Raw genomic sequence first — 14,584 nt, forward strand, 5'->3', positions numbered from 1 at the left:
AATATTGGAGAAAAGAGATGAGTCTCTTTGGGATCAGATACTGCCCAGTACATCTTCCCTGTCAAGCACATGTTTCCTGTTATATATTTCTCCTGCTAATGTATGTCTGGGTCTGTGATTGCAAGTCAATAAACATTTAATTGTGTGCAGAACAAAKGCTATAGGCTACTTGTTGTTTTTAATGCTTCCATGTTACGTAGCCCCTCACTGTCCATTATGATTACTGAAGGATTTCAATTAGAACTCAAAGGGATTACTACAACAGCTTGCTGCTTTCCCCTCTTCTCATGATAAATTATTATGTGTTGTGGCTGGACTTTGGTAATAACTGCACTTGTYTCTGTGTTCCATTACTGAGGGATATGAGTTGTGAAATGAGATCAGTGACTACTCTGCTATCAGTGATTGTGCTATAAAACATTATGGGCCAGAACAGAGTAAATTACATGACGTGATGGTGAGCGGGGTGCTCCCTCCTCTCCTCTCTTGGGTCGTTCCACCTCAAAGCACAAGAAAGAGGATTTTGACACCCACCATCTCAGATTGTTCTGAAATCRTTTCTGTATTTACTAACATATATGATTAGCATTCCTGAAACATTATTTTGTTGAAATAACATTTCTGAGAAATTAAGGTAATTGATTACACCCAAATTTACCCTTTTTTTATTTATAGGATTCAGATAATATTCTAAAAATATAGTACTCAACATACAATTTGGACCAAACTTATTCCTACCAATGAGTAAGACATGACGAATCCCCCAAAATGGTCCAACGCCAGCCATGGACTACTCACACCCCATGCCAATCCAACAACCAGTATACAGTATCAGTTCAATATGTTTGACAAGTAGTATGGACCTRCTGCTTGGAGTATTTCTTCTCCATACTATGTAATGTATTYCCTGTGCATCTAGTTTATTCTCCCCTGATCAAAGACATTAGTAATTGAAGTCACTTGCATTATTTACCATAAAGTAGTGTGAACGTACCTGTTTTTTTAAACACTAGATGCTGCTGTTCCTGCTATGCCACCACACAGTTTTGTCCATTTTGCTGGTCTCTTGTGTTTATTAAATAGATCACAACATTTTCCTTGCAATTTTAGGTAGAAAACCAATTTGTCTCATGATGAAAATAATCATCCTCACAATTAAAGCCGGTCCTCCATGAACGCAATTCAGTTTGTCCTTCTCTTAGCAACCTAATGCTTCAATCCAACTCTCCTTAGATAGTCCAACAAGTGGCCACTCTGAGAGGGCTATCCCTATGATGTAATTCTCATATGAARACTTTGATGGATAAATGGGCTAGGGACTAAAATGGTGTGACAAGACAACCATAATAAAAACAGTTATATATGTATTGGGATTAATCCCATAACGTTGAAACCATTAGAACTGCTGTAGCCAAATGGTTTGCTTGTTCACCAGGAATTGTCTAACAGCAACTAATCCCTTTTTTGACGGAAATAAACCACAGACAGAGGGGCTGTTTTTATGGACACACATTAAGCCTAAAACAAGGACAAACTGAATTGATTTCATGGAGGACTGTCTTGAAATGTGAGTATGACCACACAATTTATTTTCATCATGAGCCAAATCTATTGGTTTTCTACTCAAAGTTGCAATGGAAATGTTATGATCTATTTAATAAGCACAAGAGAACAGCAAAATGGATGTGTGCGGTATAGCAGGAATAGCAACATCTATTGGTTAAAACATGGTACTTTCATACTACTTTATGGTAAATAATGCAAGTGACTTCAATTAATAATTTCTCTGAAAAGGGGAGAAAAAKAAAAAAAATCTCCAGATTCACAGGGAATACATGACATAGTATGGAGATGCAATACTCCAAGCTGCAGCTTCATACTACTTGTCAAACATAGAACTTATACTGGTTATTGGTGTGGGGGGTCCATGGGTGACTTTTGATTTTTTTAAATATTCCTTGGTAGGAAGTAATTTGGTCCAAATCGGATGTTGGGCAATCCTACCTGTTTCTAACTACAGAAACCATTTCAGAAGAATTTGATATGGTTGGTGTCATGGCTATCTGAAATGACATGTAACAACTCTGCTCTACTTTTCTTTCCTCTCATCCTCCTCTTTCATCTCCTGTCTGGTAGTTATTAATAAAGACGGGCAGGCCATGAGCTGATTACTGTATATATCCTGTACATCATCTCTATCATTATGGGAGATCGATGTATCTGAGAAATGTCATAACACCATGATCGATTGGGCCAACCATGATATCATATCAAGGCCATGAAATGAATTATCATTGTCATCTACAGTATATGCTGAGAGAGACATGGGAGGGAGATATGATGGGGTGTGTATATACCAGAGTGTTTGAGGATGGCTCCTGCATCTGTGTGGGTTTTCCAGCAGAGTTTTAGAGAGACAGACAGACAGAGTTTATGATGATTAGTTCCATTATAGCAGTCTGTCACAGAACTGGGCCAGTAGACCCCCCCCCAGCCAGCTATGCCAGTTGTGCTGTCCAGTGAGCCTCTCTATCGGTTGTGCAGTGTCTCTGGCTCTCTCTGTCTCTTTGTGACACTGGGGGACATCAGAAGCGATGAGTGTTAAGCAGTTCCATCAAGGATCTCCGGGGCCATCCTCAGAAAATGAAACCGCCTCTAAACAGGTAACTCAATTTAACTCCTGGCCGCCTCTCTGCTGCGCTACAAGCACAAATACTTTCCCAGCTGATTGGATGAGGTAGAGCCAGAAAGGGCAACAGGAGAGGCCTATGCCACCTAAATTGCCTGGATATTGTCAGGGGAAGCTTTTTCCCCCTATAAATGGAGGAGTGGAAACTGAGGAGCAGAAAGGTTCAAGTTTYCCCCCTCCTTTTCAATCAATGAAAGGGACTGGCTTTAATCAGGGCGGTATGGAGTGCTGAAGATGGCAGAATGGAGAGTTGCTCGCCTGGAACCGCTCCCAACTTTACCCACTGTTTCAAAGGAATCTTGATTGTACTGGAGAGGAGACACCTTGTCCCTGTCGTCACTAAGGGATTCAGAATGAAACCACAGGAAAGTGAACAGGTGAAAGTATAATATCAGCTCAAGCTGCAGAAATGCCACTTTGAATTGAAGACAACATATAAAACTACTGCTATATATATATATATATCACACACTACCGGTCAAAAGTTTAAGAACACCTACTCATTCAAGGGTTTTTCTTTATTTTTTACAATTTTCTACATTGTAGAATAATAGTGAAGACATCAACACTATGAAATAACACATATGGAATCATGTAGTAACCAAAAAAAAGGGTTAAAGAAATAAAAAAAATGAGATTCTTCAAAGTAGCCACACTTTGCCTTGATGACAGCTTTGCACACTTCATGCATTCTCTCACCCAGCTTCACGAGGTAGTCACCTGGAATGCATTTCAATTAACAGGTGTGCCTTCTTAAAAGTACATTTATGTGAATTYCTTTCCTTAATGCATTTGAGCCAATCAGTTGTGTTGTGACAAGGTAGGGGGTATACAGAAGATATCCCTATTTAGTAAAAGACCAAGTCCATATTATGGCACGAACAGCTCAAATAACCAAAGGGAAAAGACAGTCCATCATTACTTTAAGACGTGAATGTCAGTCAATACGGAACATTTCTAAAACCATCAAGTGCTATGATGGATCTGTCTCCCATGAGGACCACTACAGGAAAGGAAGACCCAGAGTTACCTCTGCTGCAGAGGATACATTCATTCGAGTTACCAGCCCAAATAAATTAGAAATTACAGCCCAAATAAATGCTTTACAGACCAAGTAACAAACACATCTCAACATCAACTGTTCAGCGGAGACTGTGTGAATCAGGCCTTCATGGTTGAATTGCTGCAAAGAAACCACTACTAAAGGACAACAATAAGAAGAGACTTGCTTGGACCAAGAAACACGAGCAATGGACATTAGACCGGTGGAAATCTGTCCTTTGGTCTGGAGTCCAAATTTGAGATATTTGGTTCCAACCACCGTGTCTATGTGAGACGCGGTGTGGGTGAACGGATGATCTCCGCATGTGTATTTCCCACCGTAAGGCATGGAGGAGGAGGTGTTATGTTGTGGGGGTGTTTTGCTGGTGACACTGTCTGATTTATTTAGAATTCAAGGCACACTTAACCAGCATGGCTACCACAGCATTCTGCAGTGACACGCCATCCCATTTGGTTTGGGCTTAGTTGGCTATTTTACGAAGGAGAGGGATGGAGGGCTGCGTCAGATGACCTAGCCTCCACAATCCCCCGACCTCAACCAAATTTGAGATGGTTTGGGATGAGTTGGACCACAAAGTGAAGGAAAAGAACCCAACAAGTGCTCAACATATGTGGGAACTCCTTCAAGACCGTTGGAAAAGCCAAACTGTCATCAAGGTAAAGGGTGTCTATTTGAAGAATCTCAAATATAAAATATATTTTGATTTGTTTAACACTTTTTTGGTTACTAAATGATTCCATGTGTTATTTCATAGTTTGTCTTCACTCTTATTCTACAATGTAGAAAATTGTAAAAATAATGAAAAACCCTTGAATGACTGGGTGTTCAAAAACTTTTGACCAGTAGTAGTGTGTGTGTATATATATATATACACACACACTGGCAGCTTCATTAAATAGTACCCGCAAAAAACAGAGGCGACTCCGGGATGCTGGCCTTCTAGGCAGAGTTGCAAAGAAAAATCCATATCTCAGACTGGCCAATAAAAATAAAATATTAAAATGGGCAAAAGAACACAGATACTGGACAGAGGAAGATTGGAAAAAAGTGTTATGGACAGACAAATCTATGTTTGAGGTGTTTGGATCACACAAAAAAAACATTTGTGAGACGCAGAAAAAATGAAAAGATGCTGGAGGAGTGCTTGATGCCATCTGTCAAGCATGGTGGAGGCAATGTGATGGACTGGGGGTGCTTTGGTGGTTGTAAAGTGGGAGATTTGTACAGGGTAAAAAGGATCTTGAAGAAGGCTATCACTCCATTTTGCAACACCATGCCATACCCTGTGAACGGCGCTTAGTTGGAGCCAATCTCCTCCTACAACAGGACAATGACCCAATGCACAGCTCCAAACTACGCAATAACTATTTAGGGAAGAAGCAGTCAGCTGGTATTCTGTCTATAATGGARTGGCCTGCACAGTCACCGGATCTCAACCCTATTGAGCTGTTGTGGGAGCAGCTTGACCTTATGGTACGTAAGAATTGCCCATCAAGCCAATCCAACTTGTGGGAGGTGATTCAAGGAGCATGGGGTGAAATCTCTTCAGATTACCTCAACACATTGACAACTAGAATGCCAAAGGTCTGCAAGGTTGTAATTGCTGCAAATGGAGAATTCTTTGAAGGACACAATTATTATTTCAATGAAAAATCATTATTTATAACCTTATCAACATCTTGACTACATTTCCTATTCATTTTACAACTCCTTTCATGCATGTTAATTTGGAAAACAASGACATWTCTAAGTGACCCCAAACTTTTGAACGGTAGTGTATATTACCTAGGATTATTATTAGTTTACACGAAAGCTACTTGGTTTTGACAAAACTGAAAGTGAGTCGGTTCCCTTGCGTGGGAGCCCTGTATCACAGAGGGTTGTGAAATGGATCTCATTATTGTGACAGCTAGATTAGCTCCAATGAGAAGAGGGGCATCATTCTCCTAACATTCATTAAGTCACTCAGTCCCTGACTCTCTTATTAGGCAAAATTATATCATCATAACTTTGACTTTCCACAGTCCTGCTTAGTAGTCAGCGTTAGTGCATCCAGGAAAGTCAATTTGATGAGTGCAATTTAATGTTGAGCTCAACAATGCTATCTTCTATTGTTATTAATTACAATAAACTTAGCTCAGTTAATTATTCCAAATTAGTTAGTTACAATAAATGCCAATGCGGTTGATGCAGTGTCTCTGTCTGTCCTTTATCTGAGAGGACCCACTCATTTAGCTACATTGATAAAGAAACGGGTATCCAAAAGACTCAATTGAGCTCAGGTGCATCCTGTTTCCAATGATCATTCTTGAGATGTTTCTACAACTTGATTAGAGTCCACACCTGTCTATATAAGGTCCCACAGTTGACAGTCCATGTCAGAGCAAAAACCAAGACGTGAGGTGGAAGGAATTGTTCTTAGAGCTCCAAGACAGGATTGTGTCGAGGCGCAGATCTGGGGAAGGGTACCAAAAACATTTGTGCAGCATTGAAGGTCCACAAGAACACAGTGGCCTCCATTCTTAAATGGAAGAAGTKTAGAACCACCAAGACTCTTCCTAGAGCTGGGCGCCCGGGCAAACAGGGGAGAAGGGCCTTGGTCAGGGAGGGGACCAAGAACCCGATGGTCACTCTGACAGAGCTCTAGAATTCCTCTGTGGAGATGGGAGAAACTTCCAGAAGGACAACCATCTCTGCAGCACTCCACCAATCAGGCTTTTATGGTAGAGTCGCCAGACAGAAGTCACTCCTCAGTAAAAGGCACATGACAGCCCACTTGGAGTTTGCAAAAAGGCACAAAGACTCTCAGACCATGAGAAACAAGAATCTCTGGTCTGAAACAAGATTGAACTCTTTAGCCTGAAAGCCAAGTGTCACGTCTGGAGAAACCTGGCACGATCCCTACGGTGACGCGTGGTGGTGGCATCATCATGCTGTGGGGATGGCTTTTAGTGGCAGGGACTGGGAGACTACTCAGGATCAAGGCAAAGATGAACAGAGCAAAGTGCAGAAAGTTCCTTGATGAAAACCTGCTCCAGAGCGCTCAGGACATCAGACTGGGGCAAAGGTTCACCTTCCAACAGGAAAACGACCCTAAGCACATCCAAGACAACGCAAGAGTGTCTTCTTGTAAGTCTCTGAATGTCCTTGAGTGGCCCAGCCAGAGCCCGGACTTGAACCCGATCACACATCTCTGGAGAGACGTGAAAATAGCTGTGCAGCCACTCTCCCTATCCAACCTGACAGAGCTTGAGAGGATCTGCAGAGAAGAATGGGAGAAACTCCCCAAATACAAGTGTGCCAAGCTTGTAGCATCCTACCCAAGAAGACTCGAGGCTGTAATCGCTGCAAAATGTTTTTCAACAAAGTACTGAGTAAAAGGTCTGAATACTTAGGTAAATGTCTTTTTTTTAATTTTTTTTATAAATGAGCAAAAAATTCTCAACCTGTTTTTGCTTTGTCATTATGTGTGTGTGTGTGGTTGGGTGGATTAGGATACATTTTTTTCCGAATGCACTGTATGTGACGATGCATGAAGAACCCACCCAGCTYTTTCAGTAAAGGGCCGTCAACTCTAACTCCCTGTTACTAAAGTGCATCTTCCAAAATATACTACTTGCTCTGAATAGACTTACAAACCTCCCATTTTATAAGAGCTTTGAAAGGGCTGTTCCCCTTCATTTCTTCTTCCGAGTTTAGAGGGCATATGCGTGTCCCAAGTCTAAATAGCACCTCTCCAATAGATCACCAGCATTGATTCTCAATGAACATCCAACCTGCTCTCAGACCGTAGGTCTAATTGAAACATAAAGGGGAGAACAGAAAGCCCAAAGCCCTCCCTTGCCTCACTTCCATCGTTTTGCAAGGTCCAACATGTTTCTGCAATCCAATCGGGCTACAAGGCCACAAGGAGTTTCTCCTTATTTCTCAAATCCCAGAACAAATCACAAAGCTCAGCAAATCTAGGAGGCTGGCCGGCCCGAGGAGTGGCCCCAGGCTTAGATTTGCTTTGTTATTTGAGTGATTACACAATTATTACCAGCCGCCAATCCGCTCGCTGTTGTGTGTGCGTCGTCACAAGGGCACTTCGGGGATTTATGCTGTTCTTCATTATTAAAATTTTAAATAGGCATGCTGATAAAGTTTATCCAAAATGAAACCCCACTTTTAAATAGATTAGTTTCCTGCTGTAAGGCCTAACCCTCGTCACAGGACCAGACTAATGAGAGATAAGGAAAATGGAGATAAGACAGAGGGGATGGAGAAAAAAGGGAAGTGGAAAAGTGTGCTGAAAAAGTGTCTTCTCCCGCTTCGCTGTAGACTATGGGGAATACAACAAACACCACCATGCTGAAACTTGCCAAAATCCTCACAATCATTAATTAAAGCTAGAATCCTTCATTTAAAACAGTAACGGAGTTCTCCCTGCCCCTGTTTCACCCAAATCCTCAATCATTCATTACTAAATTCTTCTTTAAGAAGGCAAATATCATCAGTGAGAGTTGTGGGAGTATGGAGTGAATAGGAGAGGAGTGCCATAGACTCCCACTCCTTTTCTATCTGTCAGTGTAGTCCAGCTGAAGTTGGCCCTCGCACCTCTGTTTGATTATTTCTTTATCTCTCTCCAGCTGGCTGGCAGTGAGTAACAGTAGTGACCTGCCAGATTGCTTCCTGGACCATATTTCCTGGGATGACTCCTGTGTTGCTGTTCACTTCTGAGGTCACTGGATTTATGCTGGTTTTTACAAATCTCTGAAACACACAGAGCCACTATTTATTTCATGAACAAAAGTGTGGTTTGATAAATAATGTGTGAAATAAATATTTTCTGTGCTATGGATAGGCTGCGGAACAGTGAGCCAGGTATAATTTCGGTGCAGACATTAACTTCTGTCAATGGTTGTCGGGGAAAGGCGAGGACATTTGACTGTGAAATTAAACGGCTGCAGCTCTAGCGTGTGTGTGTGTGTGCGTGCGTCAAAGGAGGGCATGTCTTTGATCATATGCAGTCACTGAAATGTATTTTCTCTCTTTCACACTTGCACACACACACGCACACCCACCACCTCTGTTTACCTTGTTGCCTTTATGTGGGTGACATTTCTCTCTCTGCCTTAATTATGTGGCTGTCACTCATGTAAACGGTGTCTTTGAAGTCTCCCCCATGTTAATGGCCCTGGCACCTTTTTACAGAGGAAACAGCTCAGCAAGGTCACTGCAGACAAGGCCCCATCTGTCTCTGTGTAGCTCTCCTCTCCTGGATCCCAGATCCACCATTACACAGGCAATCGTCCCACCCCGCCAGTCCCCAGGGCAGGGACAATGGACCATCAATCTGATTTGCCCTGCTTATGACAGTATTGGCCAGATCTCAGCCCACTAACCCCCTTTAACTATTACAAGTATCACATTCTTAATGGTATGTGGTGCGATGGTGTTTAGTGTCTGTTTTCCTGCCTGTATCCCAGACCTTCACATGACTTCACAGCACATTTCATCACACCTGCTCTTCATAGTCACATTTTAAGAGAATACACAGAGAGGGTTGATTCACTAGCGGACTTACCATTAGGCAGAAGAGGCGATTGCCCCAGGCCTCACATCAAGGGGCCCCATGAACTGGGTATAAAAATGTAATTTTTTAAAAACAAATTCTCCACCTGAGGCAAAGTAAATGAATAATAAAAACATTCATCAAAATCCATTTGTTTAAGCTAGAGATGGCATATCTTTATTTTATTTTTTGGGCTGCGTCTCAATCCACTGCATCCTCCAATGTCAGCCTTACGCATCTGCAGTGGAATGTGGCCGAGCTATAGCAGTGTTTGTCAGACTAGGAGACATCCCAAAAATAGGTACAGAAACGTCTGTAGCGTCCGAGCAGCTTGGGCTACAAACTACTGTGACCCCTCTATGGAAATAAACATGATGGTGTTCGTGTTTTGCTCTACAACCCCCACGAGTGTCTGAAGGTAAGCTGGTACTGGGCCGAAAAATGAATTCAAKTGAATAGGGCATACGAGTAATTAATATTTTATTTCCTGAGCGTTATTTTATCTCTTAGATATAGAACAGACACTTCAAAACACACGKCCTTTTGATTAAATGTTTAACTATCTGATATTCCATGTATGAATCCGTTATTCAATGCATTTCTATGGGCTAATAGCAGTGAGGCCAAATTCAATGTTTCATCAAATATACGGAAAAGAAATATAAACAACTGTTTGAAATATTTTTCTGAGTTACAGTTCACATAAGGAAATCAGTCAATTGAAATAAATTCATTAGGCCCTAATCTATGGTTTTGACTGGACATGGGTGCAGCCATGGGTGGGCCTGGGAGGGCATAGGTCCACCTACTGGGGAGCCAGGCCCACCCACTGGGGAGCCAGGCCCAACCAAACAGAATGATCTTTTCCCCACAAAAGGGCTTTATTACAGGCAGAAATATTCCTCAACACCCACCTCACCTCAGACGACCCTGCAGGTGAAGAAGACGGATGTGGAGGACCTGAGCTGGCATGTTCACACGTTGTCTGAGGTTGTAAGGCAGCTTGTGGTACAGAAATTAGCATTCAATTCTCTGCCAACAGCTCTAGTGGACATTTCTGCAGTCAGCATGCCAATTGCACTCTCCCTCAACTTTGATTGTCCCCAGCACAAAGTGCACCTGTGTAATGCTCATGCTGTTTAATCAGCTTCTTGATATGCCACACCAGTCAGGTGGATGGAATATCTTGGCAAAGGAGTGATGCTCACATACAGGGATGTAAACACATTTATGCACAGAATTTGAGAGAAATAAGCTTTTTGTACGTATTGAATACATGAAACGTGGGACCAATAATTTAAATGTTGCAAAATGACCTCCAGCAGGCCACAAATGTGCATGTGTCTGCTCAAACGGTCAGAAACAGACTCCATGAGGGTGGTATGAGGGCCCGACGTCCCACAGGTGGGGTTGTGCTTACAGCCCAACACCGTGCAGGACGTTTGGCATTTGCCAGAGAACACCAAGATTGCAAATTCGCCACTGGTCGCCTGTGCTCTTCACAGATGAAAGCAGGTTCACACTGAGCACATGAGGCACATGTGACAGACGTGACAGAGTTTGGAGACGCCGTGGAGAACCTTCTGCTGCCTGCAACATCCTCCAGCATGACCGGTTTGGCGGTGGTCAGTCATGGGGGTGGGTGGCATTTCTTTGTGGGGCCGCACAGCCCTCCATGTGCTCGCCAGAGGTAGCCTGACTGCCATTAGTACCGAGATGAGATCCTCAGACCCTTGTGAGACCATATGCTGACACATGCACATTTGTGGCCTGCTGGAGGTCATTTTGCAGGGCTCTGGCAGTGCTCCTCCTTGCACAAAGGCGGAGGTAGCGGTCCTGCTGCTGGGTTGTTGCCCTCCTACGGCCTCCTCCACGTCTCCTGATGTACTGGCCTGTCTCCTGGTAGCGCCTCATGCCTCTGGACACTACGCTGACAGACACAGCAAACCTTCTTGCCACAGCTCGCATTGATGTGCCATCCTGGATGAGCTGTACTACCTGAGCCACTTGTGTGGGTTGTAGACTCCGTCTCATGCTACCACTAGAGTGAAAGCACCGCCAGCATTCAAAGTGACCAAAACATCAGCCAGGAAGCATAGGAACTGAGAAGTGGTCTGTGGTCACCACCTGCATAACCACTCCTTTATTGGGGGTGTCTTGCTAATTGCCTATAATTTCCACCTTTTGTCTATTCCATTTGCACAACAGCATGTGAAATTTATTGTCAAATCAGTGTTGCTTCCTAAGTGGACAGTTTGATTTCACAGAAGTGTGATTGACTGGAGTTACATTGTGTTGTTTAAGTGTTCCCTTTATTTTTTGAGCAGTGTATATATATATATATATATATATATATATATATATATTATATATTAATAATATATCGGAGGTTAACATACACCTTAGCCAAATACATTTAAACTCAGTTTTTACAATTCCTGACATTTAATCCTAGTAAAAATTCCTGTTTAGGTAGTTAGATCACCACTTTATTTAAGAATGTTTAATGTCAGAATAATAGTAGAGTGATTTATTTCAGCTTTTATTTCTTTCATCACATTCCCAGTGGGTCAGAAGTTTACATACACTCAATTAGTATTTGGTACCATTGCCTTTAATTGTTTAAATTGGGTCAAACGTTTCGGGTAGCCTTCCACACGTTCCCACAATAAATTGTGTGAATTTTGGCCCAATCCTCCTGACAGAGCTGACAGAGCTGGTGTAACTGAGTCAGTGTGTAGGCCTCCTTGCTCAAGCACAACTTTCTTCATCTGCCACACATTTCTATAGGATTGAGGTCAGGGCTTTGTGATGGCCTCTCCAATACCTTGACTTTGTTTCCTTTAAGCCATTTCATTTTGACACAACTTTGGAAGTATGCTTGGGGTCATTGTCCATTAGGAAGACCTATTTGCAACCAAGCTTTAACTTCCTGACTGATGTTTTGAGATGTTGCTTCAATATATACACATCATTTTCCTCCCTCATGATGCCATCTATTTTTGTGATGTGCACCAGTCCCTCCTGCAGCAATGCACCCCCACAACATGATGCTGCCACCCGTGCTTCACGGTTGGGATGGTGTTCTTCGGCTTGCAAGAATCCCCCTTTTCCTCCAACAAAACAATGTCATTATGGCTAAACAGTTCTATTTTTGTTTCATCAGACCAGGGGACATTTCTCAAAAAATCACACATTTGTCCCCATGTGCAGTTGAAAACCGTAGTCTGTTTTTTTTTATGGCGGTTTGGAGCAGTGGCTTCTTCCTTGCTGAGCGGCCTTTCAGGTTATGTCGATATAGGACTCGTTTTACTGTAGATATAGATACTTTTGTACCCGTTTCCTCCAGCATCTTCACAATATCCTTTGCTGTTGTTCTGGATTGATTTGCACTTTTCGCACCAAAGTACATTCATCTCTAGGAGACAGAACGCGGTATGAGCCGTATTTTAATTTTAAAATGTTTATTTCACCTTTATTTAACCAGTACTAGTTGAGAACAAGTTTCTCATTTGCAACTGCGACCTGCCAAGATAAAGCATAGCAATTCGACACACTACAACAACAGAGTTACACATGGAATAAACAAAACACAGTCAATAATACAGTTAGAAAACAAAAAAAAGTCTATATACAGTGGAATTCTTGGCGGGTTGTTCACAACATGGCTTCAAAAACGTTTTTTGAAATATTTCAGCGGATACTTAGTCTGACTGGCATGCCAGATGGACTGGTTTGCAGTTTCGCCACTATTCCATTGGTTCCATTGTGCCAGGCAAGCTCAATCAATCCCAGCTAAAGATTTTGAAATGATTTCAAATGGCTTTTGAACCCAGGTCTACTGTAGTTGTTACATATGTGTTTCAGGTAAGATAAGGGAGTTAAGGCAATAAATAGGCCATGGTGGCGAAGTAATTACAATATGGCAATTAAACAATAGAATGGTAGATGTGCAGAAGATGAATGTACAAGTAGATACGGGTGCAAAGAGCAAGATAAATACATAAATACAGTATTGGGACGAGGTAGATAGATGGGCTGTTTTACAGACGGGCTATGTACAGGTGCAGTGATCTGTGAGCTGCTCTGACAGTTGTGCTTAAAGCTAGTGAGGGAGAGATGAGTCTTCAGCTTCAGGGATTTTTGCAGTTTGTTCCAGTCATGCAGCAGAGAACTGGAAGGAAAGGCGACCAAAGGGGGAATTGGCTTTGGGGTGACCAGTGAGATATACCTGCTGGAGTTGTGCTACGGTGTGGTGCTGCTATGGTGATCAGTGAGCTGAGATAATGGGGCTTTACCTAGCAGAACTTGTACTATAACTTAGCCAGTGGGTATGACGGCTGCGTGGTCCCATGGTGTTTATACTTGCGTACTGTTGTTTGTACAGATGAACGTGGTACCTTCAGGCGTTTGGAAATTGCTCCCAAGGATGAACCAGACTTGTGGAGGGCTACAACTATTTTTTTGCTGATTTCTTTAGATTTCTCCATGATGTCAAGCAAAGAGGCACTGAGTTTGAAGGTAGGCCTTGAAATACATCCACAGGTACACCTCCAATTGACTCAAATGATGTCAATTAGCCTATCAGAAGCTTCTAAAGCCATGACATAATTTCCTGGAATTTTCTAAGCTGTTTAAAGGCACAGTTAACTTAGTGTATGTAAACTTCTGAGCCACTGGAATTGTGATACAGTGAAGTATAAGTGAAATAATCTGTCTGTAAACAATTTGTGTCATGCACAAAGTAGATGTCCTAACCGACTTGCCAAAACTATAGTTTGTTAACAAGAAATTTGTGGAGTGGTTGAAAAACGAGTTTTAATGACTCCAACTGTATGTGTGTGTGTGTGTGTTTTATACCTACAGTACATGGGTCCAAAAAAATCAAAATCAAATAGCTAAATGATCCTGGGTATGATCTTTAAAACAATTCCATATGTTCGCTTACTAGAAACCCAGCACCGGGCCCTTAAACTTTTAGACAATATGCATTGTTTTTGTAAAAAGACAGGTGCTGCTGATAATAATGACGTGGTCGTCGACGTTGGGGCAGAGGACATGCATGTGTAGCCCATGTATCAAATGCTGTCTAGCCAAAAAGAGTAAGTCATGTCATCCTCTTTTTTACCAGACAGCGTCAGATACATGGGATAAATATAGTAAGACAGACGGGCGATGTTACTCTCCATCAGATGCTTTCACCGGTCAGATAGTTTCAGCCACTTGCGAATTGAAAGGAAAGTTAGTGGGTGTGCTATTCATATGGTGGGATTATTTT

The sequence above is a fragment of the Salvelinus sp. IW2-2015 genome, linkage group LG17, assembly GCF_002910315.2.
Source record: "Salvelinus sp. IW2-2015 linkage group LG17, ASM291031v2, whole genome shotgun sequence".
NCBI classification, from domain to species: domain Eukaryota; kingdom Metazoa; phylum Chordata; class Actinopteri; order Salmoniformes; family Salmonidae; genus Salvelinus; species Salvelinus sp. IW2-2015.